Source organism: Sceloporus undulatus, chromosome 9, assembly GCF_019175285.1.
Source record: "Sceloporus undulatus isolate JIND9_A2432 ecotype Alabama chromosome 9, SceUnd_v1.1, whole genome shotgun sequence".
NCBI classification, from domain to species: domain Eukaryota; kingdom Metazoa; phylum Chordata; class Lepidosauria; order Squamata; family Phrynosomatidae; genus Sceloporus; species Sceloporus undulatus.
This window is the reverse complement of record NC_056530.1, coordinates 36,274,002-36,281,719: the sequence shown is the minus strand read 5'-3', so window position 1 is coordinate 36,281,719 and position 7,718 is coordinate 36,274,002. Positions and strand designations below refer to the sequence as shown.

At 43.2% G+C, this 7,718-nt stretch overlaps 1 long non-coding RNA gene across 1 annotated transcript; it reads left to right on the top strand.

Annotated features, from left to right (window-relative positions):
- Positions 1–4,288: 4,288 nt before the first annotated feature.
- On the top strand, positions 4,289–6,278 carry LOC121916118. Its single transcript, XR_006100800.1, has 3 exons — positions 4,289–4,560; positions 5,255–5,318; positions 6,210–6,278. It is a non-coding gene; the product is annotated as an uncharacterized LOC121916118 (long non-coding RNA).
- The last annotated feature ends 1,440 nt before the right edge of the window (positions 6,279–7,718 follow it).

Below are 7,718 nucleotides of genomic sequence, written 5' to 3'. Positions count from 1 at the left end.
CTGCAAATTCCAAATTCAAAACCTTTAGCTTTTCCAATCTTATCCAGTCTAGGACCCAACTTAGTACCGAGGCTTGATAATATAGCTTTAAGTTTGGCAAGGCTAAACCTCCTCTTTCGACCGCATCACATAGTAATTTCATCTCGATCCTCGGTTTTTTACCATCCCAGATAAAACCAGATAGGTCCCTATTCCATTTTTTAAAAAGGATTTCATTTGTAATAATTGGCAAATTTTGGAATAAATACATTATTTTCGGGAGTATGGCCATCTTAATTACTGATATTTTACCCATCCGGGAAATTTTTAAATTCTTCCATCTATTCATTTCTCTTTTCACCTCTTTCCATACTTTTTCGTAATTGTTTTTAAAAATACTTACCTGGGGTGTTTCACGATCTATAGTGAAAGAAAAACCCGTCCTTTTCTCCGTTTCTTGGTACTGTATTGGGAAGTAGACTTCATTTGCCTCTACACGAAGCTGGAATGGAAGATATGTATTCACTAAATAATAATGCCTGCTAACAACAAACAAACAAATATGGTCATTTATATACTGCTTCACCCGCCTAACCAGTTTACTACTGTAAGCTAATTCGTCCCAACAACCAGAAGGATGCGAGCCTGAGTCAAGCTTGAGCCCTTTTTGCTGGTCTTGAACTCACAGCCTTATGGTTTTGAGTGAGTGGCTGCAGTATAGGCATTGAGCCCCTGCACCACCGGGGCTCCTATCCATACTAAGCCAGGACAACAAAAGCCAAGTCCCTCTTAGTCTGAACATTTCTTCCAAGAAAAACGTTTGGATAGACCCAATGAAGCAGCTGTGTATTTTGAGGTTACAACAAGTGTCAAGCACTCTGTGGTGGAGTCTCCTCCTTTGGAGGTCTTCAAACAGAGGCTGGATGCGTTAATGTATATTTAAGGTATAAATGTTCAGCTGTGGCCATCTTTTTTGAGTGCATTGACTGAGATTTTCTGCATGGCAGAATGGGGTTGGACCGGATGGCCCTTGGGGTCTCTTCCAACTCTATGATTCTATGGGATGAGGCCTGACCAGTGCAGAATATAGTGGGAATATAGTCTGACACTGGTTTGTGATATGGTTGGCACAGGACTTTATCTTCCGTCCTTGGCATATCTCCTATGATTCATCTGAGCGGAGTACAAGGTTACACCACCAAATGTAACAACATATTCTCAGGGAAATATCACGAAAACTTACAAATTTAGATGTTGAGGACTTCATATTACTGTCTCCTGATATATGCTGTTGATGAAGTCTTTGGACGGTCCTGAAAAAAATAGTGAGAGTTATCTGAGATGAGAGAAAGTCTAGGAGTAGCTAATACTGCAGTGGACAGGATCAAGATTCAAGATGACCTGAATTGGGAAGCTGGACCAAGGCTAACATTGTGTCCGTTGGCTTTGGCAGTTGGGATTTGACAGTTGAGTCCAAGAGAGGACTGGGTTCCATGAGTTCCTGAGGGAATAGTCAGTTAGGGCTTGGGATCCTGAGAGTGAACTGGGAAGCTGGACCAAGGCTTCAACACGGAGAAGGACAGGTTGCTTACCTATAACAGTATTTCCAAGTAGACCACAAATTGAACATGACTCAACAGTGAGATGCAGCAGCTAACAAGGCCAATGTGATTTTAGGCTGCATCAATATATATCAGTACAGTGTCTAGATCAAGGAAAGTAATAGTGCCACTCTATTCTGCTTTGGTCAGGCCCCACCTGGAATAATATTGTGTCCAGTTCTGGGCAAAACAATTCAGAAAGGACATTGAGAAACTGGAGCCATGTGTTCAAAGGAGGGCGACTAAAATGGTCATGGGTCTGGAAACCATGAAGTCCTATGAGGAAGGTCTTAGGGAGCTGGGGATCCTTCTTCCAGGGATGTAGCCAGCATTTTGGGAAGAGGGGAGTCCAGACGAAGTGCCACCATTTTGAGAGACTAAGAGCTAGAATGTACATACATGCACTTTATAATTAGTTTTATAAGGTTAAAACTTGTTCAATGTTAACAGACTATTTTTAATAAGTCAGGCCTAAAACTTGACAAAATAATAACAAGATAAAGGCACAAAACACGATAAATGGAAAGCAATATGAAAAATCATTTAAATATTAGACCTATTCACTGTTCCCAAGGAAGAGACCTAAAAAGAGGGTATCTTGACAAACGTGTCTCAGTGCCTCAATGGTTTGTTGTGGTTCATATTGACTTGAGGCGTATAAGTCTAAACACACAACAAGGTCAAGAAGTCTCAGGGCTTGCAAAATAGCAGCAAGTCCTATGCACTCAGATCAATTGCCCCGTTCCAATCTCCCACCATTATTAAGTTATCACAACTAGTGTCTTTTAAATCATTCATTAACTTCCTACAAAACTGACCTCCATTCTCCAGGGGAGAATATACACAAAGACACAAATAATTTTTTCCTTGTATTTCTATTTCCATTTCTATCATTACAATTCCCAGGCCTCAAACTGGGCTATTATTTCTGTAGTGTGTTTTGGACCTTAAGTTATTAAAAATGCTCAAGGTCCAACCCATATTGCAGAAACAATCCACTTTGAGGTTGCTCTAAGTGCCCTGGCTCAGTGCTAGGGAATCCTGGGAATTGTAGTTTTGTGAGAAAGAGGTCTTGTGCCACAATAAACTACAATTCCCATGCACCTGAGGAAGTGGGTTTAGGTCTAGGCAAGCTCATTCTGCCAGTGAGTCTCAAAGGTGCTATAAGAGCTCTCTTCTGTTATTAATATTATTATTATACTCAAATGCACCTGAGGGAGCAAACTAAAGTAGGGCAGGATTGGATGGAAGTGGGAGAGAGCAGTCACTGCACTGGGAGGCTGAAAAGCGCCCACAATTAAATACATTTCCATACTGTACTTAAATACAGTGAGTTTCAGTTTCATTCACCACATAAAAGCAAACCTGTCAATCAAATCGACAGGCCCCCGCCCACATTTGCATTCCAGCCAATCCTTTCCCGCCACGCTTTGAGCCCCGCCCCTTTTCCTCCCACCTGAGAGGCAGGGATGCATCTCCCTCTCGCCCGTCCTGAAGCGTGAAGCGCTAGTGCGCATGCGCGTTGGTTACACGACGCCTCTCCCGTTGGGGCGCATGCGCAGACGTGAAAGTGAGGCTCTTTTTAAAAAAACGGAGGGAAGAGGCGGGCGCCATTTTGTTGGGCCGTTTAACGTTTGAAGTAAGTGAGGAGGAGGCACAGAGACTCTGGGAGAGAGAGAAGGAACAAGGGTTGCCTGTGAAGGCCTTATAGGCCTTCCTCCATGGCTGAAGCCTACGTCCATTGGCCCCTTGGGGCTTTTTAATCACTCTGGGCTCTAGGGGGGATAATTTAGGATAGCAAAGCATGGAGCCCAAGGCCTTTGGAGGAGGCGCCAGGTTGAGCTCCACAGTGTTCTGCAGCAGCTAAAAAGGCCAATGCGATTCTAGGCTGCATCCACAGAGGTATAGGGTCCAGTTCAAGGGAAGTCATAGCGCCACTCTATTCTGCTTTGGTCAGGGCCTCACCTGGAATACTGCTGTGTCCAGTTCTGGGCCCCACAATTCAAAAAGGGATGTTGAGAAACTAGAGCCATGTGTCCAAAGGAGGGTGACTAAAATGGTGAAAGGGCCAGAAACCCTATTAGGAACACTTTAGGGAGCTGGGATGTTTAGCCTGGAGAAGAGAAGGTTAAGGGGTGATATGATAGCCCTGTTTAAGTATTTGAAGGGGTGTCACATTGAAGAGGGAGCAAGCTTGTTTTCTGCTGCTCCAAAGATTAGGACCCAGAGCAATGGATGCAAGCTCCAGCAAAAGAGATTCCAGCTCAACATTAGGAGGAACTTCCTGAGAGTAAGGGCTGTTTGACAGAGGAACACACTCCTTCCTTGGAGAGTAGTGGAGTCTCCTTCCTTGGAGGTCTTTAAACAGAGGCTGGATGGCCATCTGTTAGGGATGCATTGATTGAGAGTTCCTGCATGGCAGAATTGGGTTGGACTGGATGGCCCTTGGGGTCTCTTCCAACTCTAAAATTCAATGAATCTATGAATCTGTGCTCATAATGGTAAGAAGTTGTGGATGTGGGACATTTTGCAAAACAAATGAACGGTCAGAAAAGGGGTCCGTAGCCCATCTCTCTCTTGTCGATTCCTCTCATAACAATTTCACCATTTTATACTAGCCAGTTGAAAATGTAAATTAGCTGTGTTTGAAAAGGAAAGTGGGGCATGAAAACATCTCTCTCTCTCTCTTTCTTATCCTCAGGTTCACATGAACTGAAAATCGCATTTGAAAACTCAGTTTGCTTAGTCAATCAATCAATCAATGTTTATTGATTAGCCCAAGGGCCATCTCAAACTATCACAGAGCCAAATAGAACTCTATATAAAAACTCTATGAAAGAGTTCTCTGAAGATGCCAAAGCCACAGATGCCACAAAACGCCAGGAATAAACCCTTCTAGAACATGGCCAGAGAACCCAAAAACCCATAAAGACGATGGATGCCAGCCATGAAAGCCTTCGACTTCACATCTGTGTAAAAGGTTAGCAAAATAGCTCTTTAGAAGAGGGTGAGAAAGCCTGTTTTCTCTTTAATGTTATTGTAGTCACTGCATGAATATTGTCCTAAACGACCGTGATGAAAATAAAAGGTAATTAAATATAGGCTTGATATCACTTTACACCAACATTTTTCAGAACAGAAACCTTGACTCAAAGGTTGCTTGCTATCCATTTTGCAAAGAACAAACCTGCCAAGTTGCCTAGGTTCATTTCAAACACAAAAGTCAATTTTATTTTATTTATTTATTTTGTAATTTGTTATAATTTTTTAATTTTTTTAATTTGTCAAGTCACCTGCTTATTTTATCTAATTCTATCTTGCATTATTATCTATTGTTTTATATGATTTTTTTGTTATTATCCTTTGGAATGTAAGCCTTTGGCAGGTTTTATTTTTATCGATTTTGTTGATGTGTAAATCTACAGCGCTATATAAATAAAGTATAATAATAATAAAATGGATTTGAGTGATAGCAATCATTCATTATGGCGCTGAGCGTACAATTGTTTGTACACTTCCAGAGAGAACTAAGCCTGTAGCTTTCCACAGGGAAATTGTTTTTAATCAATAGAAACAAAACTTGAAGAGAACGTATAAAATAAGGCCCATCATAAAGCCAAGAGGTATAAGAAGCATTCAGTTGTGAACATCTTTCTCTGTGTGTTTAATTATAGGCGAGTTTTCCACATTTGACTCCGATAAGCATTCGCTTGGATGTGACTGGAGCTGTTCAGCTGGGTAAGTACTTCAAATTATAAATCCCTTCTTTATTTTCTTCAGCAACACGTTCTTCTAAAAGTGCCATTATCGTAACTGGTTCAGACAAACACTTCTTCCTTTGAATACATACGTGTCTAAGGGGGTAAAACAGACCGCCTCTGATAAAGCCAGATTGGGGCCGCAGCAACTGGACACAGCTGCCCCAATCCACCTTTTTTTCCAGCCAAAAAAGAAGCTGCAAAGAACCGCTCCTTTTTGTGCCTGTGAAAAGCTGGCTTTTCTGTCCCACCGCACATTAGGGGGCTTTAAAGTGCCTAAACACCACACCGCCAGAGTGCCTGGATGCCAGCCCACGCAAGGACAGTGAGAAGCTGGCTTCTGGGCGTCTTGGAGGTGTGTGTTGTCTGTATGCCATGCCCCCCAAACCAACTACAAGCTGGCTTTTTATGCTGGTCTGTTCCGGCCCTAAGATTCAAATGGTGGAAGCAAGAAGATGAAATTAGCTTTTTGGTACTAATTTTATTGGGGGGGGACACTAATGAGCATATCCAGCATTGCTTTGATGTGCCAAACTTAATGGGATAAGAGTTTAAAAAAGGGGACATTCATGAGGCACCCTATTTCATGTAATGTATTTCAGTTGGTTTTTGTACAGGATCATCCTTTTAATCCTCTTTAATATGTGTGTGTGTGTATTTATTCCTCCCCTTCCTTAGGATGCTTTACAAGACCCTAAATCTTCTTAAGTTTGGCTTCCCAACTTTTTCTTTTTGTTGGAGTCTGAAAAATAACTAATCTGCTAAAGAGCTTTATTAATACAAAGGGCTAAAATAGCCTATTAACCTTAGCTAGACAAAATTAATAGTCTGCTTCACAGCACAAGATACATAATGTGTTTTTACTTAACAGCTGCAAGATGGTACAGATGGGCATCGAGCTCCAGCTCCTTTGGCTCAGCGTAGCAGCAGTACTCGCAGCATTGATGCGCAGGCTCCAGGTGGAGTAAAGAAGGACAGTAACAACAGCAGCAGATCTCAGTCTGTGTCTCCTGGCTCGTTCCTTGCGATCTCCAACGAAGGCAGTGAGGAGAGCCCATGCTCTGCTGATGACTTGCTTGGGGACCCCAGAGAAAAAGATACTTTTGTTTCATGGGGTTTTGATGACTGGGCTAGAATCCAGAGGGGTTAGGAGTTGGAGTTGGGATAGGGTGAAGGGTGAAGGGGCAGGCTTGGGGCAAGTGTTTGTTATTTGGGGTTCAGAGGTGGTTTCTTCTTCTTCCTTCTCCTTAGATGCACCTGCTGAAAACAAGGTTTTCTTAATCATATTATTATTATTATTATTATTATTATTACATTTTATTTATTTACAACAACCTTTTACACCCCTCCCTTGGGAGTTAGTGGGGCAGCTGGAGGGAGCAAGGGAAGGGGCCCTGTGTGCCCTCTATCTGCCCCAGTGCCTTGGAGGACACCCAGCTGAGAGTCCCCCAGAGCTATGGGGCAGAGGGAGGGAGCAAGCAAAGGGGACCCTTGCTTTCTCTTTCAGGGCGACTGGGAGAGAGGGGAAGTAAGTGGGCAGCCATTGGCTATGGCTGAGGGGACGGGACATGCTCCTGTCGGGAATGGAGCTCGCAATGGCGGCTTGCCAGGAGGGAGGAAATTGCAGGCCCTGGCAAGCTGCCGCTGCCCCCTGGCTCTGTACCCCCCCCCCAAGGACTGAAGGAAGCCCCCTACTAGGTCCCAGGGGACAAAGTTAGGCAGGGGAGGGTGCCAAACACGGAGGTAAGGAGCCATCGTCTGGAGGGAAGGGAAAGGAGGGGGAGGAGGAGCCGGGAAACTCGCAAATAATCAAAACCGTGAGTTCCAAGACTGGGAATATAGAGGGGCAACTGGACGTACCTGTGGTAATTTGGGAAACTGGCACATTCTTTGGCTGGACCCTGAATCGCTCTCAGAGTTTAGGTGGCATCTGGTTGCTTGCAAAGCGGAGGCAACAGCTGGCAGCTGTTTGAGGACTGAAGGAGGTTTTCCTTGACATTCAGTCCAACCCCACTTACCCCCCCCCCCCAAAAAAAAAACTCAAACCCTGGCGTCCCCCCCACCAAAAAAATCACTCAAGATATTTTTTTCCACTAAAAAGGACACTGGGATTGTTAAGGACAGCTTTGCTGTGCTTTAAGCATGATTTGAGTGTTGGAAAACAATTCTGGAGATCAGGGTTCAGTTCCCTACACCTGAATGTAAACCCACTGTGAGCTTCAGAGTCTCACCTATTTCCCAATCGCAAATATGGAAGAATCTAATCAATCAGCCACAACTTATAAAAGAAACCCAATTCTTTTTTTTTTTTAATTTAAGAAATTTTATTAATGCTATACATTCATACAAATACACAAACAACGGATATACAACATACATA